We start from the raw sequence: 22,126 nt of genomic DNA, 5'->3' as shown, positions 1-22,126 counted from the left end.
TGGAAGCACGGAGTCTTAACCACTGGAGCACCAAGGAGATCCCAGGGGTGTGTGTATAGTTTTGAATTAGAGTTTTCTCCAGATCTATGCCCAGGAGTGGAATTGCGGGACCCTATGGCAGCTGTATCTGTTGCTGCACGTCTCACATCAACCACCTGCACTCCAATCCTTGCTCTCAACGTCATCTTTGGGGAACCCAACCTGCGACAGGGACCTTGACAAGAAGAAATGGCTCAGGGAAAAGCTACCTGCACAGGGAGGAGATAGAGGCCATCGCCCCTGGGGTGCGGCGCGGAGAGTGGGCACAGAGATTTGTCATTTCACCCCCGATGCTCATCTCAGCCCTCCTGGCTGCCCCACTCTAGGTCACCTCGGGATACAGAGGTGACCCGGTTAGAGTCCCTGCCTGTGCAGGAATCTGGGGGCACCAGCGGGTCTGAATAATATTAGTGCAGGGTCTCCCCTGCGGCACTGGGGTTATTCGGGGCGGGTCATCCTCTGCTGAGGGCCCCTCCTGGGCACTGTGTGGGGTTTAGCAGCAGCCCTGGCCACACCCCTTTGATTCCAGGGGCCCCTCCCCCCCAGTTGGGACAACCACAGATTTTCCCCACACATCACGGAAGAACTGGGTGAGGCGGGGGCAGGATGGCCCTGGGCGAGGACAGCTGTGTTGAAGCAACCAGCCTGGCCCAGGGCAAGGTCTGCCCCAATCCCGTCAGCGCCTGCATTTAGACCTGCCCCTTTCCTCTCCCACCTCCTCTGCCCTGCAGTGGTCTCCGAGACATCATCGCCATGTGATAAATCACACCTTCTCAGTCGACTGTTTGCTGCCCTCGCTAGAACGTGAGCTCTTTGAGGACAGGGATGCTGTTATGTCCCCAGCACCTAGAAGAGTGTCTGCTGTGTAGTAGATGCTTCATAAATACTTGCTGAATAAAGGAGTTGAATAAAGGGATGAGTGGATGGATGAATGAAGGTTACAATGGAAGGAGGGGGGAGATTCCCTTTCTGGCTCTCGGGGGTTGGGAGATCAAGTGAAAGATCCGTCCTAAATAGGCTGATCAGCCTTCTGGGGTTCCCCGGGACTGAGGGTTTCCCCAGAGTTCCAGCGCTCAAACCTGAGCGGTCCTGGGCAAACTGGGGGCGGGTGTTGGTCACCCTATCTAAACACAGTAACAATTCCAGCTGCAATAGCAATGGCCAATGACCTCTATGGTCTTATTGACCATGCACAGTTCTTTACCTGGCAGGGAAGGGTGGGCCGGGATTGGAATTCTGGTGATCCAGGGCGGGTGAGGGCACACCCCGGGCTTGTGTAGGGGAGTCCAGGAAGGTTCTGGAGAAAGTGACAGTGACACAGGGGGGAGGGAGGAGTCTAAGGAAGAACATCCCACATGACAACGTGTGCCAATGGCCCTGGGCCCAAGGTCACACCTGACCAGGGCTTGCCTTTTTTTTTTTTTTCTAATTTACTTTTTCCCACATGGATATGCAATTGTCCTAATGCCATTTATTGAAAACTCCTTAATTTCCCCACTTTCTGTCATATCAAGTTCTCATAGATCTGTTTCTGGACCTTTATTCTATACCATAGAGCTATACGTCCCATCCTTGCACGACTAGGGCTGTTTCATCACTATAACTTTATTTTTTATTCATTTATTTTTCTTGGCCATGCCGTGCGGCATGTGGGATCTTATTTCCCTGACCAGGGATCGAACCCGCGCCCCCTGCCAGTGGAAGCTCGGAGTCTTAATCACTGGACCTCCAGGGAAGTCCCCAGGGTTTGCTTTGACATCCATCGAATGGTGGCAGGTGGGCACGGGGAGCAGCTGTCTGTGAGCCATCCTGTGTAGAAATGCAGGCTGGAGGGGAGGACAGATGGAGCGGGAGGGGAAGAAGCGGAGGAGGGAGGGAGGGCGGGCGAGAGACAGACAGAGCATGAAAGCTGAAAAGAGCTCCTAGTGCCGGGAGCCTTGGAGCCAGAGCCTGGGAGCCAGGGTGACTGGCTCTCCTCCCTGGTGTGTGTGTGTGTGTGTTGCGGGGGGTGGCTCTGGGCTTCTCAGGCTGGGAATGGGGTGCACAGAGCAGGGACGGAGCAGGGACCCTTCTCTCTGGGACCTCGTGGGCCATCCTCAGCTCACAAAGCTGAGCCACTCCTGGCCCTACGAGTGGGGGGGCTTATCCTCCCTGTCCCCTGGATCACACCCCCTCACACACAACTTCCCCGTGTGTGTTCCCAGCAACCAAGAGAATCTGTTTTTAAAAGATTTGGGGGAGGGGGGTAAACATACAAACAAGAGCAGAATGGATACTTTTTCAGAATGTGAATGGCTCTGTGTAAGCCCACCCCCAGGGTAACCACAGTCCTGACCTCTAACACCCTTGACGAGTCAGCCTTGGTCTGGGCTTGCGGACCCACGGAAGCTTCCTCATCCCCTCCTTCAGATCCCGTCTCTCCCTTGGCGTCTTTGTGAGAAGCACCCGGGGAAGTGGGACTGCTAGGCTGTACTGCTGCTAGAACTCCACCTGGGCTCCACCAGGCTCCAGCCCCCCACCCTGTGCACCTCTCTGACCCTGAGGCACCTCAACTGGTAGCAGCCGCATCACCTTCCCTCCTGGGACTTGTGACACTTAAGGGAGACACCGCAAGGACAAGCCTTTGGCTCCCTGGCTGGCAAAGAGCAGGTGCTCAATTGTCATAAGTGTCCGTATCAGTGAGGGTTCTCCAGACAAACAGAAGCCATAGGGTGTGTGTGTATATATACACACACACGTACATATGTACACGCGTACAAAAATATACAGCAGTGTATCTATGCAGTATGCATACACACATATACACATATAGTATATACAATACACACCTACCTGTATACACACATATAAAATGCATAGTTTGTATATCTACAGTATGTATACACACATATGCACATAACATATACAATACCCACATACATAGACACTATACATACACACATATAAAATGCATCGTTTGTATGTATACAGTATGCACACATACGTATAACGTATGCAATATACACACCTAGGTACATATATGTCATACATATAGACACATACAAAGATATTTAGGTGTGTATATAGACAGTATACATACATACACATATAATACATGCAATACGTACACGTACATACATATAGACACACATATACACCTACATATAAAAGCATATAGCATAAAAATATATATGTACTGTATATATAAATTCATCATATGTACACGTACATATATCATATATATCAGATATATACATATATACAATGTATACACACACATACACACCTATATGTAAATATGCGCATGTACATACACATATAAATACATACGCAAGTGTGTATATAACAGTATATACATATATACATGTAACACCTAGAAACATATACACATACAGGTATACAACATATATACACACCTATATATAAATACACACTGTATACATACATACAGTGTACATAAACTGTATATCTACACACACCCATATATCAATATATGGGTGTGTGTATATACACAGCATGTTCACATTTATAAAATGTATACTATATATATGCACATACATACATGTATCCAATATATACACACAAATATATAGGCTTGTATGTATACTGTATATAGTACTTACACATATACTACAAACGCACGCACATATAAACATGTGTATACATATATATAATATGTATGCACACATATACAAATTAATAGGCTTGTATATATTCAGTATTTTTACATATATAGTTTTGTTTTAAGGAGTTGACTCATGTGACCGTGAGGCAGGCAAGTCAGGGCAGGACTCTGGGCTGGAGACACAGGGAAGAGCTGATGTCCCAAGGCCATTGGAGGAACAGTTCCCTCTTTCTTCGGAACCTCATTTTTCTCTCCAGTCCTTCAGCTGATGGACGAGGCCCACCCACGCCACGGCATTGACAATCTCCTTTACCCAAAGTGGACCAATTTCAGTGTTCATCTCTTCTGAAAAATACCTTCCTGGCCACATCTGGAATAATGTTTGTGGTTGCCGGGGCCCCACGCAGTGCGCACATGAGATTAACCATCCCCGTGGCGATGATGACACTTTATTTTCTCCCTTGACCATTGTCACTACTATTCCAATTAAAATGGCAGCGCCATGAGGGCAGGGCATTTCCTTTTTTGCCAGTACTGAGCGTCCAGGGTCTGGTGCCTAGCATAGGCTAAATACAGGGCATTTTTGTGAACAGAAGCCGGGATTCCGGCTGTCATATTTAATGAGGAATTATAGTCTTATTATTGGGTAGGGGGGTGTGTGTGTGTGTGTGTGTCACGGTACGTCAAGGGCGGGAGTCGAACCCGCCACCCCAAGCCCCGAGGGGGTCTCCCCGGGTCCCGACTTCGGGCCGGTGCGGGTGGCCGGGGGCAGCCGAAGACGTGCGTGCGTGCGTGCGTGCGTGCGTAGGTGGAGCGGGCGAGTCCACGGGGTGGGCGGCGCGCGCGCGCCGCGAGTGAGTGGTTCAGCCCGGCCCCGGCTCATTGTGCTCGCCTCACGCCGGCCCGAGTTGGCGGCAGCGCTGGAGGTCCCGGGCCTGTGACCACAAAGAGGGAGCCGGGGGCCAGACGGGAGCGCGGCGGCGGCGGCGGCGGCGGCGGCGGTGGCTGAGGTCCAGGCCAGGCCCCCTCCCCTCAGCCTCCCGCCCGCCCGCCTGCCCCGCCCCCGCCGGCGGGCGTCCCGCCCCTCCCCCCAACCGCCAGACTAGCCTGGTGCGGGGGCCGCGCGCGAAGACATGGGGGAGAAGTTGGAGCCCAGGCTGGAGTCGTCCGTGGGGGCCGAGCCCGCCGTCTACCCGTGGCCGCTGCCGGTCTACGTGAGTGCCACCCGTCCCCTCTTCCCGGACCCCCGCCCCTCTTCCCCCACGGCGCGCGCTGAGCCCACCGAGAAACGGAGCGACTCGAGTCGCCAGACCCTCTTTGGAGCCCCCCTTCCCGCCCCGCCGTGGTTCTCCGCGGCCGTGTCCAGCCCCCGCGCGCAGGGTGGGCAGAGGGGAGCCGGGGCCGGCCGGGGGCGCAGACTCGGCCGCGGGGACCCCGCGCTTCCGAGGGGCGCCCGAGCCGGGCTGCCGTTGGCTCTGTAGGGCTGGGGACCCCGGTCCCCCCGGGCCTGGACTGCCGGCGGGCTTGCCCTTCCGTACTTCATGATCTGACATGTAGGGTTTCTTTTTCCTGGTAGTTTATTCTTAGCGCTGTCAACGTGCTTAGCTTTTTTATTTTTGAGGACACCCTTTCCTTCCTCTCTCCAGTTTTTTGTGTTTTTGTTTTGTTGTGTTTTAGGTAGGCATTTTGTCCCTCTGATCTTGAGTGGGTGGGCTGGCTGGACCCTTGGAGAGGAGGCGTTGTCTCCCCTAATTTGAGTGGGTGGGCTGGCAGGGCCCTTGGAACGGAGGCATTGTGTCCTGTAATTTTAGTGGGTGGGCTGGCTGGACCCTTGGAGAGGAGGCATCCTGTCCCCTGATCTTGAGTGGCCTTTGGCAAATGACACGCCGAACGGAAATTTACACAGGCGTCCGGTGATTCCAGAAATGCAGGGTGTCCGGGCAGGTGGGCGCCCGGCCTCTCGTCCCCCGTGGCGGCGTGGTGCGCGTGTTGTTGTCTCAGGGTTTACGCTTGGGCCCTGCAGCCCACCTTCGGGAGGGAAAGCGCAGCGGGCGCCTTGGGCCGGCGCCTTTGGGGCGCCCTTTCGTGCGCTCGGCTTGCGGGGGACCGGCCTGCAGGGGAGCCGGCGGGGAAGCCCGCGCGACCCGCCGCCCCTCGCGCGGGCTCCGTGTGTCTCAGTTTGTGGAAACTGTGTCGCGGCCGGGTGCGGGTCGGGACGCTGGGACCGCCTGGGAGCCGTTGTTGACTCCGGTCCCCGGTTCTCCGCAGTTCTCCGAGGTCGGAGGGTTTCCAGCCCGCCACTGCGCGCTGGCGCCTTCTATTTTTTGCTCTTCCTGTGGCCAGAGGCGCGGCTGAGTTGTGCACCCATCCCTCACTCTCCGTGTCCCTCTTCCTTTATTGTCTGGTTACTCGCTGGTTACTTTCCTCCCTCCCATTTTATCATTATCTGTGAGTTTTATTAACATGACGTTTACTCCCTCTTTTAAATTAATAATGAAGGAAACTGTGAAATGGTACTTTTATCTTTAATGGCTGATGCTGTAAAAGTGACAATTGCAATGCAAGCATCTTTCCCTCACTTGACTCCTGTCATGCATCTCAGTAGTGTCTCTGTGACAGGACTTGAAATGATAGCACCCACATCTCTTGCAGCTCATTCACACTGAAGGGATATAATCCTCGGTTTGCTATCACAGCCACTTGCCCAGCTCAGACTGTGATGTCACAAACCAAAGATGATTCTCCCTCAGCAGGAAGAAGCCGGAGAGATGAATCTCCCCCATGATGGACCATCAGCCTTATTCAAATTTGGTCACTTCATGAAGAAAAATTAACCATAATAAAGATCAAAGATACCGGCTAGTTGAAATACCCTGTTGAATTAAGCTTGAAAAACTTTTCCATGATACTGGAATGAAGGAAGTTCTTTCAAAATTCTAAGGAAAAATTTGAGAGTTATAATAATGCAGATATCAGTAAATATTTATGGAATTAAAAATATTATGTAGTGCTGGTCCCTTTAAATGTTAACACTTAAAAATAACTTATAGGTATGTTTCTTATTTTCTATGCAAAATTATGTGGCTTGCTATTTCAGACAAAGATGACATATCAATCTGAAAAGAGTCGGCAAAGACACAAAATGGATGTACTTTCTCTTGACCTATACACCTACTTTTATGTTCTCATGGTTTAAATAAAAAGTACAGCTTTTGGGTTATTTAAGAAGAGCAGAAGCTAAAAATACAGTACTAAATATCATTGCAAGGATTTGGTAGCCAAAACATTTGCTCCATTTCTAGGAAAGAATCCATTAAGACAAAATTATATTACTTTTATAATATAATACTTTTTATATCATGTGCGCTTGAAAAACATTCTAAGTTACAGAAACAATTAGACAGTCATTGAGTACTCCCCAAGATGTTCAAAATCTCTTTAGTTGTTAAATCTATCAACACACAACACAAAAACTCTCATAAATAAACCACATCTTCAGGTATCCAACCAAATCTTCTAGCATAAAATTCCTTATCCGTTTGTACCCATGAGATGCTAAAGTTGAAGCAGTTTTCAACTTGAATCATTGATAAATGATGTGTTAAAAATTAGCTAATGTTTTTATTCTTTACTTTTTCACTTAAAATGAAGAAGAAACTGTAGATTGGGCTAATTTGGAATAAATTGCTATAGAGTTGTTTTTGGAAAGCTGTTATTTAAATCTCAATAATCATTATTCAGAATGGGTTATTATAGAGGAATAGCTTGATTTAGATAGGAAAGAGAAATGAAGGTTCACTGGGACTGATGCTAACCAGGGCTAAAGGGGAGGTGGGTTTGCTCATCCATTGTCTTTAGAAGATAAATCATAGAAGCAACGTCCCTAACCTGGTGGGACCTGGGTCTCTTTGTACATTACAATGAGTAAATAAAATCCAGAAGACTTGAGGAATGTCATTTTATACCCCCTTCAGTTCTATCTATTGGAAGCAAATTGTTTGAGTATAATATTGTTAATCTCTTCTTTTTGCCTAAGTTAAACAATTCTTTGAGTTGAAATAGTTTTGTAACTTAAAAAATATATGCCTATTTTCAAAGCATGTCAGGTTACAAAATATAATGAGGAAAAAGATGAATTCTTAAGGGTTCAGGTCCATGTCAGTACAGTTAAAAAATACTTTTAGTGAGGGCTGGTATACAAAGTATTTTGAAATTTTTAAATAAACATTTTTCTCTGCAACAAATTGATACACTACAGTATTACTGCTTGTATTTGAATTGCTGCTTTCCTTTACTGGAAAATGACGGGTGAATTTCTGTAATGAATTCCGACTTATGACATTTAAGGTTATTTATAGACTGTCTTGAAGAGAGTGATGGGATCATGTAATTTACTCTATTAATTAAAAGTTGAAAGAAGGAAAGAATTCAGTGAAATGGAAGAATTTCAAATTTGACTTATCAGGCAAGTACTGAATAATTACTTTAGATAGATTTCCCTATATTATCGGAAGATAATCTCCTATATCATCTCTTACCACCATCAGAAAACCACCCCCCAAAAGGGGGACCTCATTCATATTGAAAATAACTTCTTAACGTGCAGGCATTACAGTAGGGCATTCTAGACACTGGGGGAGGGAAAAACCATTGTATTTTTTTCTAACATTCATGTTCAACTTATTTCCAAAGTTCTTTAAAGTGTGGCATTCTTACAGGTGGACAATGTTGCTGAACAAGCGTTTGTTTCTTCCCTTTTCTTCCCCCAGGCTCAAAGATTTGGAAAGAGATAGTTAACAGAAAAGGTAAGGTAATCTCCACCTTAACAAAATATATGATCAAATGTGACCATTTGACAGATACTATGTAGTTCATAAAAACAAAATTAAGTGGAATTGGCTCTCTTTTCCCTAAAGTTGAGGATGACGTGGATGTTTCTGTCTAATGTGCTGTACTAATAGGCTATTATGGGTTAGCTTTTGGTAACTCATCGAGTTTCCCAGTCTGGGTTCCGTACCATCAAGTCTGGATTATAACTTGTCCTGGTCACACTGTTTTTCCAAATCAGTTTTGTTCTAGTACTCTATTATGTGTCTGTTTCACCTCTAATCTTTCCATTTGTCACCACTCTGGAGATGGTGTGTGATATGATCTTAACGGAAACATCAGGAACATGTCTTGCGAATATTTAGTTTTCTTTTTGGCCGGCTCAGCATTGCCTGCCATTCAGTCATTGTTATGTGACCAGGCAGTGTAACTATTTGTGTATTAGTCCATTGGTTCCTACCTTGGGAATGTGGAGACTTGTAAACCTCTGTCCTTCCCTTAGGAATGCATGAAGGAGAAACGGAATCTCTTGCGTGAATTTCTGCAGACAGAAATAAAGAATCAGTTGTGTGACTTGAAAACCAAACTACATAGAGAAGAATTATCAGAGGTAAGTCGTCAGCATCCCGGCGGCTAGAAAACGTTTCCTCCCATGTAACTTGTCTGTGACCAGGGAGGCAGAATAATCCCACCTCTCCCTGTTCCCTGATAGTTATGAAGGAAGCGCCTGTGTTTCCTTATTCTCTCATGGCCCCTTGTTTACAGTCACTGCTACTTAAATGATCCTTTCCTGCTGTAGGAGGGCTACCTGGCTCAAGGCAGATCCCTTTTAAATAAAGATTTGTCCTTGGAGAACAGAGCTCATGCTTTCAGTTGGGAAGTGAACGGCTGTCTAGAAAACGGGAGCCAGACAAGTGGTGAGGAGCGCAGAGTGGAAATAGCAGAGAAAAACAAGTCCCCCAAACCTGTTTCCAAACTTTGCATGCCCAGGAGAAGCAAGTCCGATGGAGAAACAAACTGTAAGAGCGCTTGACTCGTTTGACCTCGTTGGAATCTGGTGCCACCTAAGGGGAGGACAGACTTGGCGCCATAGGGTCTGTCTGTTCCCCCCACACACAACCCCTCCACCGGCAGTACTTGTTTTTTGTGTATCCTTTTTTTTGGTGGGGGGATGGCTGTGTTGCTCGGCTTGTACCATCTTAGTTCTCCAACCAGGGATCGAACCCCGGCCCTTGGCAGTGAGAGTGCCGAGTCTTAACCACTGGACCGCCGTGGAATTCCCTCTTGTGTATACGTCTAACTAGCTTAGATATATACTTTAAATTTTTGTCTTCAACCAAGTTATAGAGCATTAGATCCCCAAATGCGGTTGAATTTATGAGGTATAAGATAACAGGAGCTGCTGATATCTATGACTTGTAAGTTACATGCCTGTTTAAGCTAAACATTTATTCTTAGACTCCTTCCCCACTTGTAGTCAGAGTAACTCTTCTGGAATTTTTAAAAAAAGAGCATGGGACTTGAGCTCAGGTCAGGTGCTTGGCCACTTCATCTTTTGACGAAATAAACGGAGGCTCTGTTTCCTTGTGCGTCTCAGGGTTGGGCCCCTCATACAAGAGCTTGTGTTGAAATGGCCCAGCAGACTGGCAGGTGCTAATTTGATGAGTTTATCAAGATGGTGGTTGCTGAGAATAAGAAGAGAAGGTTACTTAATCCTCAGAACCTGGTCTCTGCACCAGCTTGGTAATGCTGAAGAACTGTACCTTGGCTGTGAACTCTTTATTCATAGTGGCTTTTTTGTTTCTTTTTCTTTAAGCAGCTGAAGTCTCATCTAGCCCCAGGATTAGAAGGCAAACTGCCAGGCAGACCACCATCACATCTCATTTCACAAGGAGGTCAGTATATAATGAATGGACAGCCCCCATTTTAGGGGCCAACGGTTTTTGGTAAAACACATATAAATTAGTAGGATGTAACTTAGTAATTCTGACTTCCACATTGCTTCGGTTTTCCTTTTGATATTCTGTTATTAGACATTCGTGAACAGCATTTCTGAAGATCTCATCCATTTTTACTCTTCACATAGGCAACTTCAAATGTACATGCACAGAATTACCAAGGATAGTAAAATGAACCCCTGTGTACCTATCACCCAGTGTCAACAGTTAACATCTCCTGGCTGTTGTTTCATCTATACCCCCACATGCTCCAAGTGAAAATTGTTCCAAATGGATTACAGCTCCATACCCACCCATCTCCTCCCAGTTGGATTACTTTGAAACAAATCGGACAGGTCATCTTATCCACACATACTGTATTTCTAGATGACAAGGTCTCTTTCTCTGACAAGTTTTTTATTCATATTTTGCCATAATTGCTAACATCTAGCAAACAGTCTTTTGAAGAAGACAAAACAGGCCTTATAAAGTGTAACAGTTCCTTACTAACAAATATATAGCAGTGTTCATTCTTCCCCTTGTGTAACAGAGTTTGGTTGATTTGCTCCTTAAGCCTTTCGAGTGATAGATTCCTTATCTTCTTGCCATTGATTTAAAGAAAATAGGTCTTTTTTTCTAATAGCTTCTAGGTCTGGCTGACTGCATCGTTTTGGTGGTTAATGTGTTCCCTTGCCTCCAGTTTTCTGTAAACTGGTAGTTAGGTCTAGAGTCTTGATCAGATTCCAGCTTTATTTTGTGAGACTTCATTGACAGCATGGGGCTGTCCATCAGAGGCATGTAATGTCTCTTCGGTGATTGTAGCAGCCATTGATCAAAGTCTAGATCCATTATTTCTTAAGGTTTGCAAAATGGTGGTATTCTAAACCTGTCATCCAAAGAAACATTAAGCTCGAAGCTTCTTTTAATGTCCTGGCAAAAAGGGCTTCTCAGAGGGAAGAGGGGACCATGCCCTGAATCTTTCCAAAGAGAGGGTACTCTTGGTAGGGAGGAATATGAGTTGTTTCGTGCCCACTGGAGGTCTAGGGTCTGGTGAGCTAACAGTTGGCTTTACTGTGTGTGTGTGTGTGTGTGACAGGCCTGCCAAACGGAAACCTGAGGAAGACCCTGAAAAAGCAAAATCGGATGATTCTGTCGATGAAGAAGAAAAAGACCAGGTAGGGCTCGCATTTAAGTTTCTTAACTCTGCCTTTTTTTGGTACACTTGCTGGTAATTGTGAATTTATACTTGGTCTGTCTATGGACCGTAAGTGACTGAGAGGGTGTTAGAACACACCCCTGGACCCAGGGCAGTACGAAGTGTATTATGGTTAGCCCCGAGGACTCAGCAGGCCCGTAACTTTGGTCTGTTCTCTCCTGTCTACCTTCCTACGTCTCCAGCTGTCAAGATTTGACAGTCGAACCAGCAGATGTGATGTGTTCAAAGCATTTGCTTCTGATGTCAGATAAGCTCCTTTCCCACATCGAATTTCTCTATAAAAGCAGAATTGTCGTGTTATTATGTGTATTGTAACAATGCTGCTTAGACTTTTTAGGTTAGAAAACTGGTGGCTTGCCAGAGACCTCCAATATAGAAAATGTCAGTCTCCAGCACTGTCTCATGTGACTTGAGGGGCAAACCTAGGTACTACCAGATGGTCACACGCTCTCTATTTCATTCCTGCCACAGGATTAGCTGTGTAAGTCGGGAAGTCTGTAGGTTTACAGGTGGGTAGTAAATGCCCTGTTACCTGCTAAAGATGAGTATCCGTGGTTTGCTCTAAGGCAGGGTTTCTCAACCAAGGCATTGACTTTTGGGGCCAGATAAACCTTTGCTGTGGTGTGTGAGTCCTGTGCATCGTAGAGTGTTTAGCAAGGTCCCGACCTCTTACTCACTAGGTGCCCGTAACATTCCCTCTCTCTCCTTCCAGTCGTGACAGCCAAAATCACCTTCAGACTTCCCCAGATGTCCCCTGGGGGGCACAGTTGCACTCAGTGAGAAGCAGTGGACTCAAGGCTACCAATATCTTTGAGGTAGACTTGACGTCCTGTTGTGAAAGACATACTCATTCTCCTGTTTTTATTTTGGAAATTAGATGCCACTGTTCATGATCGTTATTCAGATGTCTGTCATTAAGCTTCGTCAGACTACCCACTCACAGGTGGGACACTGAGACAGAGGGAAACAGCTTGTCCAAGTCACATGGCCACATCCCTTGCCTCCTAAGAAAACGTGTCACAAGTGAAAGCAAGCTGGCTCTTGTAATATTGACAAGTCTTTTTCTTTAAACAAATGTGCCAGTTTTAGAGTTGTTCTTTGCCCTCTAACCTTTTGGAGGGCTTACATAGCCTTCAAGCTTCTAAAGAAACGAACTGGGGCACTCTTTCCCAAGCAGGAAGCAGTTTCACTGGCAGTGTGTGAGAGGCCTTGGGGACTTGGAGGATGAACACTTGTCGAAACGGGGTGTATCCCGATATGCTAGAGTAAGGCTCGGTGCACCACACCGGTGTTATCAGGTGGTGTTGGTCAAATAAGTAGTACTACAGAGAGAATCTTACTTTAGTCAATTTCAAGTTTTTGAGATCTCACTATGTTTTTTAAAACAGGTGTTAAATACATGCATTTGGTAAAACAGTACAAAAGGCTGTTTGGTACATAGCAGCCAAAGAAAAACAATGTGGCTATTCCGTGCTGAGCTATGCTGTGAGCATTATCAAGTAAATACTGGATTCTGAGGCCTTTGTTCAGGAACAAAAAAGAATATAAAATATCTCATTACCACAACTAAGGAGCTGGCCTGTGGCAACTAAGACCCGGCACAATTAACTAACTAACTGACTATTTCTTTTTTTTTTTTTTCTTTATGACAAAAGACTTAAAAATGACCACGGTTAAAGATTTGATGAAAGTTCATAATAATGCAGTTGACAAGAAAATTAGTTATTTCTGAGATATACATTTTAAAGTAATAACTAGGATTATTACATATAACATTATACCAGAACATATAAGATTTTTAGCAATTTCATGTAATGTCTGAAACATTTCTATTAACATATTTCCATACATATTTCCATACACATACAAATATAAGATTTTTAGAAATTTCATGTAATGTCTGAAACATTTATATTAACATATTTCCATACAAATAACCCAATGAAAGTTTAGTATTAGTTGTTTTGTTTGTTTGTTTATACTGCAGGTTCTTATTAGGCATCAATTTTATACACATCAGTGTATACATGTCAATCCCAATCGCCCAATTCAGCACACCACCATCCCCACCCCACCGCAGTTTTCCCCCCTTGGTGTCCATATGTCCATTCTCTACATCTGTGTCTCAACTTCTGCCCTGCAAACTGGCTCATCTGTACCATTTTTCTAGGTTCCACATACATGCATTAATATACGATATTTGTTTTTCTCTTTCTGACTTACTTCACTCTGTATGACAGTCTCTAGATCCATCCACGTCTCAACAAATGACTCAATTTCGTTCCTTTTTATGGCTGAGTAATATTCCATTGTATATATGTACCACAACTTCTTTATCCATTCGTCTGTCGATGGGCATTTAGGTTGCTTCCATGACCTGGCTATTGTAAATAGTGCTGCAATGAACATTCGGGTGCATGTGTCTTTTTGAATTACGGTTTTCTCTGGGTATATGCCCAGTAGTGGGATTGCTGGGTCATATGGTAATTCTATTTTTAGTTTTTTAAGGAACCTCCATATTGTTCTCCATAGTAGCTGTATCAATTTACATTCCCACCAACAGTGCAAGAGGGTTCCCTTTTCTCCACACCCTCTCCAGCATTTGTTGTTTGTAGATTTTCTGATGATGCCCATTCTAACAGGAGTGAGGTGATACCTCCTTGTAGTTTTGATTTGCATTTCTCTAATAATTAGTGATGTTGAGCATCTTTTCATGTGCTTCGTGGCCGTCTGTATGTCTTCTTTGGAGAAATGTCTGGTTAGGTCTTCTGCCCATTTTTGGATTGGGGTGTTTGTTTCTTTAATATTGAGCTGAATGAGCTGTTTATATATTTTGGAGATTAATCCTTTGTCCGTTGATTCATTTGCAAATATTTTCTCCCATTCTGAGGGTTGTCTTTTCGTCTTGTTTATGGTTTCCTTTGCTGTGCAAAAGCTTTGCAGTTTCGTTAGGTCCCACTTGTTTATTTTTGTTTTTATTTCCATTACTCTAGGAGGTGGATCAAAAAAGGTCTTGCTGTGATTTATGTCAGAGAGTGTTCTTCCTATGTTTTCCTCTAAGAGTTTTATAGTGTCCACTCTTATATTTAGGTCTCTAATCCATTTTGAGTTTATTTTTGTGTATGGTGTTAGGGAGTATTCTAATTTCATTCTTTTACATGTAGCTGTCCAGTTTTCCCAGCACCACTTATTGAAGAGACTGTCTTTTCTCCATTGTATATCTTTGCCTCCTTTGTCGTAGATTAGTTGACCATAGGTGCGTGGGTTAATCTCTGGGCTTTCTATCTTGTTCCATTGATCTATGTTTCTGTTTTTGTGCCAGTACCATATTGTCTTGATTACTGTAGCTTTGTAGTATAGTCTGAAGTCAGGGAGTCTGATTCCTCCAGCTCCATGTTTTTCCCTCAAGACTGCTTTGGCTATTCGGGGTCTTTTGTGTCTCCATACAAATTTTAAGAGGATTTGTTCTAGCTCCGTAAACAATGCCATTGGTAATTTGATGGGGATTGCATTGAATCTGTAGATTGCTTTGGGTAGTATACTCATTTTCACAATGTTGATTCTTCCAATCCAAGAACATGGTATATCTCTCCATCTGTTGGTATCATCTTTAATTTCTTTCATCAGTGTCTTATAGTTTTCTGCATACAGGTCTTTTGTCTCCCTAGGTCGGTTTATTCCTAGGTATTTTATTCTTTTTGTTGCAATGGTAAATGGGAGTGTTTCCTTAATTTCTCTTTCAGATTTTTCATCATTAGTGTATAGGAATGCAAGAGATTTCTGTGCATTAATTTTGTATCCTGCAACTTTACCATATTCATTGATTAGCTCTAGCAGTTTTCTGGTGGCAGTTTTAGGATTCTCTATGTATAGTATCATGTCATCCGCAACCAGTGACAGTTTTACTTCTTCTTTTCCAATTTGTAGTCCTTTTATTTCTTTTTCTTCTCTGATTGCCGTGGCTAGGACTTCCAGAACTATGTTGAATAATAGTGGTGAGAGTGGACATCCTTGTCTCGTTCCTGATCTTAGAGGAAATGCTTTCAGTTTTTCAGCATTGAGAATGATGTTTGCTGTGGGTTTGTCATATATGGCCTTTATTATGTTGAGGTAGGTTCCCTCTATGCCCACTTTCTGGAGAGTTTTTATCAGAAATGGGTGTTGAATTTTGTCAAAAGCTTTTTCTGCATCTATTGAGATGATCATATGGTTTTTATTCTTCAATTTGGTAATATGGTGTATCACATTGATTGATTTGCGTATGTTGAAGAATCCTTGCATCCCTGGGATAAATCCCACTTGATCGTGGTGTATGATCCTTTTAATGTGTGGTTGGATTCTGTTTGCTAGTATTTTGTTGAGGATTTTTGCATCTATATTCATCAGTGATATTGGTCTGTAATTTTCTTTTTTTGTAGTGTCTTTGTCTGGTTTTGGTATCAGGGTGATGGTGGCCTCACAGAATGAGTTTGGGAGTGTTCCTTCCTCTGCAATTTTTTGGAAGAGTTTGAGAAGGATGGGTGTTAGCTCTTCTCTAAATGTTTGATAGAATTCACCTGTGAAGCCATCTGGTCCTGGACTTTTGTTTGTTGGAAGATTTTTAATCACAGTTTCAATTTCATGACTTGTGATTGGTCTGTTCCTATTTTCTGTTTCTTCCTGGTTCAGTCTTGGAAGGTTATACCTTTCTAAGAATTTGTCCATTTCTTCCAGGTTGTCCATTTTATTGGCATAAAGTTGCTTGTAGTAGTCTCTTAGGATGCTTTGTATTTCTGCGGTGTCTGTTGTAACTTCTCCTTTTTCATTTCTGATTTTATTGATTTGAGTCCTCTCCCTCTTTTTCTTGATGAGTCTGGCTAATGGCTTATCCATTTTGTTTATCTTCTCAAAGAACCAACTTTTAGTTTTATTGATCTTTGCTATTGTTGTCTTTGTTTCTATTTCGTTTATTTCTGCTCTGATCTTTAAGATTTCTTTCCTTCTGCTAACTTTGGGTTTTGTTTGTTCTTCTTTCTCTAGTTTCTTTAGGTGTAAGGTTAGATTGTTTACTTGAGATTTTTCTTGTTTCTTTAGGTAGGCTTGTATAGCTATAAACTTCCCTCTTAGAACTGCTTTTGCTGCATCCCATAGGTTTTGGGTCGTCGTGTTTTCATTGTCATTTGTCTCTAGGTATTTTTTTGTTTCCTCTTTGATTTCTTCAGTGATCTCTTGGTTATTTAGTAACGTATTGTTTAGCCTCCATGTGTTTGTCTTTTTTACGTTTTTTTCCCTGTAATTCATTTCTAATCTCATAGCGTTGTGGTCAGAAAAGATGCTTGATATGATTTCAATTTTCTTAAATTTACTGAGGCTTGATTTGTGACCCAAGATGTGATCTATCCTGGAGAACGTTCCGTGCGCACTTGAGAAGAACGTGTAATCTGCTGTTTTTGGGTGGAATGTCCTATATATATCAATTAAATCTATCTGGTCTATTGTGTCATTTAAAGCTTCTGTTTCCTTATTTATTTTCATTTTGGATGATCTGTCCATTGGTGTAAGTGAGGTGTTAAAGTCCCCCACTATTACTGTGTTACTGTCGATTTCCTCTTTTATAGCTGTTAGCAGTTGCCTTATGTATTGAGGTGCTCCTATGTTGGGTGCATATATATTTATAATTGTTATATCTTCTTCTTGGATTGATCCCTGGATCATTATGTAGTGTCCTTCCTTGTCTCTTGTAACATTCTTTATTTTAAAGTCTATTTTATCTGATACGAGTATAGCTACTCCAGCTTTCTTTTGATTTCCATTTGCATGGAATATCTTTTTCCATCCCCTTACTTTCAGTCTGTATGTGTCCCTAGGTCTAAAGTGGGTCTCTTGTAGACAGCATATATATGGGTCTTGTTTTTGTATCCATTCAGCCAGTCTATGTCTTTTGGTTGGGGCATTTAATCCATTCACGTTTAAGGTAATTATCGATATGTATGTTCCTATGACCATTTTCTTAATTGTTTTGGGTTTGTTTTTGTAGGTCCTTTTCTTCTCTTGTGTTTCCCACTTAGAGAAGTTCCTTTAGCATTTGTTGTAGAGCTGGTTTGGTGGTGCTGAATTCTCTTAGCTTTTGCTTGTCTGTAAAGCTTTTGATTTCTCCATCAAAGCTAAATGAGATCCTTGCTGGGTAGAGTAATCTTGGTGGTAGGTTCTTCCCTTTCATCACTTTAAGTATATCATGCCACTCCCTTCTGGCTTGCAGAGTTTCTGCTGAGAAATCAGCTGTTAACCTTATGGGAGTTCCCTTGTATGTTATTTGTCGTTTTTCCCTTGCTGCTTTCAATAATTTTTCTTGGGCTTTGATTTTTGCCACTTTGATTACTATGTGTCTCGGCGTGTTTCTCCTTGGGTTTATTCTGTATGGGACTCTCTGCGCTTCCTGGACTTGGGTGGCTATTTCCTTTCCCATGTTAGGGAAGTTTTCGACTATAATCTCTTCAAATATTTTCTCTGGTCCTTTCTCTCTCTCTTCTCCTTCTGGGACCCCTATAATGCGAATGTTGTTGCGTTTAATGTTGTCCCAGAGGTCTCTTAGGCTGTCTTCATTTCGTTTCATTCTTTTTTCTTTAGTCTGTTCCGCAGCAGTGAATTCCACCATTCTGTCTTCCAGGTCACTTATCCGTTCTTCTGCCTCAGTTATTCTGCTATTGATTCCTTCTAGTGTAGTTTTCATTTCGGTTATTGTATTGGTCATCTCTGTTTGTTTGTTCTTTAATTCTTCTAGGTCTTTGTTAACCATTTCTTGCATCTTCTCAATCTTTGCCTCCATTCTTATTCCGAGGTCCTGGATCGTCTTCACTATCATTATTCTGAATTCTTTTTCTGGAAGGTTGCCTATCTCCACTTCATTTAGTTGTTTTTCTGGGGTTTTTTCTTGTTCCTTCATCTGGTACATGGCCCTCTGCCTTTTCATCTTCTCTATCTTTCTGTCACTGTGGTTTTTGGTCCACAGGCTGCAGGATTGTAGTTTCTCTTGCTTCTGCTGTCTGCCCTCTGGTGGTTGAGGCTATCTAAGAGGCTTGATGGGAGGCTCTGGTCCTGACTATTTCTTAAAATCTCATTGATAGGTATTTAATATGATTTTTAAAAATTTATTTATTTATTTAATTTATTTATTTTTGGCTGCGTTGGGTCTTCCTTGCTGCGTGTGTGCTTTCTCCAGTTGCGGTGAGCGGGGGCTACTCTTCGTTGCGGTGCGTGGGCTTCTCATTGCGGTGGCTTCTCTTGTTGCGGAGCACGGGCTCTAGGCGCGCGGGCTTCAGTAGTTGGGGCACGAGGACTCAGTAGTTGTGGCTTTTGGGCTCTAGAGCGCAGGCTCAGTAGTTGTGGCGCACGGGCTTCATTGCTCCGCGGCGTGTGGGAACTTCCCGGACCAGGGCTTGAACCCTTGTCCCCTGCATTGGCAGGCGGATTCTTAACCACTGCGCCAGCAGGGAAGCCCAGGCTCCAGCCTTTTTAAAAATGTGTTCCTTCCACCTTCGTGGAGCCGGCGTAGGGGATGGGGAGGAGTGAGAACCCGATTGGCAGGGGTCCGGTCGCAACACCAGAAGGGGACGGGGGACGATCTAAGAGGTGGCACCGGGCCACAGTCGACCCCCAGTGACAGCTAACAGCTGCAGTGCTGCCCCTTCCTGCCCCAGGACCTGAGCTCAGGTCCCGGGGCGGCTGGAGAAACGCACTGTTTTTTGGTGAGGTGCTCTTACTTACTGTGTGGAGCTGCTCCGGCTGCCCCGGCGACCGCACCCCTGCAGGGCCCTGTGCCCGTCCTCCCTGCCCCCTGCCCAGGGCTCGGAGAACAGCAGTCTCTGTGGGGCAACCCGCTTCCAAGCCCTTCAGTGACCACGGAGGACTGGGAACGGGCTGGGCTACCGGGGAGCCTGGGCATCCAACACCTGAGCTCAGCCCTGGGGGCTCACGTGAGGGCAGGGGCTGGGGGTTGCGGGCGGTGAGCGGAGGGGCCTCCAGCCGGCATCAGCCTGGGCCCTGGACCCGGGGAAAGGCCTCACCCTCTCAGTCCTGACCTGCCGCTCAGGAACCCTGTGGCCCACCAGCCCGAGGCTTGTGTCGCCCGCCATGGACTGCCCGGCACACGGCTGGGGTGCCAACGCCACACCTGGATTTTGCACGGGGACCACCTGGGGGCTCGGTGCACAGGAAGACGAGCAGCCCCCAGGCCCCGACACGCCCCTTCCATATCCATCGAGAGGTGCCTGATGGAAGGCCGGCTGTGCTCCTTTTCAAGCCCCAGGGAATTCACACGAACAGCCCTCCCGGCCACGGGGTGCCTGCCCACCGGCTCTGGGCCTGCGACCAGCCCAGAACACAGAAGGCACCGAAGTGGGTGCAGGGAGCTGAGCCGGGGCTGCAGAAGGGCAGACACCACAGCCTGGTCCACAACCGACTGCCCTAGGGCGGGTGAGAACGGGCGGGCAGGCTGAGGGGAGGACAGAGCGTGGCACCGCCTGCCCGCCTGGGCCACGGGGAGAAGGTCGGGGCGCCGCCCGCGCGCTCGCTCCGCTGCCTGGCGTCCTTTGTGGGGGCGAAGGGCCGGAGGCAGGGCTCCCGAGGAGCTCAAAGGCCCGGGAAGGACACACGGGACGGTCCAGAGCCACCCTACCGCTCCAGTGGTGCAGCACCCTCTCTGAATTCCTACTGCCACCAAAACACATCCCTAAGGCCTTTGGGAAGAATCGCTAGGACCCAGGAAGGCAGCCCCCTGCTGTGGTCCAGACTTCAGCAGCTGCCGATGATCAGAGGGAGCCAGCCGGCCGGCCTTGAGCAGGAGGACAGGACACGGGGACAGGGACAGCCACAGCCGGGCTTCCCACAGCTGTGCCCACCGCCAGAACCAGCTCCAGCCAATCACAGCCCCCGAGATGCCAAACAGTGACGGGCGAGAGGCTGGCAGGAAACTGACACCCCCTCACTGGAGAGCCTGCCCGGCCGGGGTGCGGGGCACCATCCCCGTCTGAACTCACCCCACAGCTCAGCCATCTCCCAGTGACCCAGACGCGTCACCACGGCCCCAGGGCTGATCCCCGACCAAGGTCAGAACTCCCCCCAGTGTGACGGCCCCCATGCCACTCCTGTGGTGGAAGGGACGGCAGGCAGAGACCAGGAGTAGAGTCTTTTTATTAACGGCTGCGTTTTCAAAGAACCGTTTTGTTACCAGGAAAGCTCCCCAGGAAGGGATTGCATTAGTGCAACAAGGGGGAGCCTTGATGCCAGGCTCTCCAGACACTTCCAGGTGGAGACTTTTGGCCTAGGCCGGCCGCCGGGGACTCAGGGGCTGGGAGGACACGCGGCCCCTCCCCCGCCCCGACGGGGCGCTAAGGCACCCGGCCCGCCTGGGTGGGCAAAACCCCGTGCCTTCAGCAGGCCGGCGGCTTGCAGCCCTCAACCTGCAGCCCTTTGCTCAGGAGGAAGGCGTCCTGCGTGGGGTCACAACCCAGGAAGAGCTTCACCATGCCCTTGGCATCCTCGGAGCCCCCTGGCCTCAGAATGCAGCTTCTGTAGTCCATGGCAACCTGACGAGAGGGGGTGGGGCTGCAGGAGGGTGGAGCACCCCCTTCACTGAGGGTGTGGGTGTGGCCACCTCTGCTGTGACTCAAGAAAGGGCAGGGGAGCAGGGGGTCCAGGGCAGGGCCCTCAGAGCCTGGCAGGCCCAGGCGGGCGGCACAAGCATCTAGGCCCAGGCCAAGGACCTCCGTGTTGGTCTGCATGGCAGGCTGGCCTCTCACCTTGCCACTCAGGACGCCCTCCCGCTTGAAACGTGTGTGGAACGTGTCCGCGGAGTACACCTCGCTGCACAGGTAGCCATAGGACTGGGCGTCGTAGCTTCCTGCCAGGTGGCCGAAGGTCGCAAGCAGGTGGGTCCCTGGGACACACGCGGAGAAGCTCCTGCCCGGCCCCCTGGCCGCTCCGTGCCCCTTCCCCAGAGAGGGGGCCTCAAAGCAGCCCTGTCTGAGTCCCCTGCCACTAGAGGGAGTATTGGCCCAACACTTCTAGAAAACGGGGACCTTGCGGGCAACTCAGTGGAGGGACACAAATAAATTTTTGCCGACTTTCTGCTGAAGCTCACGAGGGTTCACCCCGAAGCCTCTTACAAGGTCAGCTGCCCGAGGCTCCGAGGGATGAGTCAGGGCTCACCTTCCAGCACGGGGAGGGCGCGGGTTCAAGCGCTCACGAGGGAGTGAACTGCGTCTCCGCACCGACACGCACGGGCAAACCTCGTCGACGCGTTCCGTCCGGGGTATGAAGCCCTCTCCTGCCTCTTCCAGGCTCTCCAGAAAGCACGTGCAGATACGCCCACCCCACCCTCGGACTCCGCGGGCCACAGCTGGAGGGACCAGCCCAGGAACCGAGGCAGGAAGAGGCCAGAGGTCAGCGGGCCTCGGCCAGAGCCCGTCAGTCGGTCCCCCTTCACACACCACCAGAGGATCCTCTTGACCTGGGCAGTAGCCGCCA

Source organism: Eschrichtius robustus, unplaced genomic scaffold (genome assembly GCF_028021215.1).
Source record: "Eschrichtius robustus isolate mEscRob2 unplaced genomic scaffold, mEscRob2.pri scaffold_711, whole genome shotgun sequence".
Lineage (NCBI taxonomy): Eukaryota > Metazoa > Chordata > Mammalia > Artiodactyla > Eschrichtiidae > Eschrichtius > Eschrichtius robustus.
Note: the sequence above shows the minus strand (reverse complement) of the source record.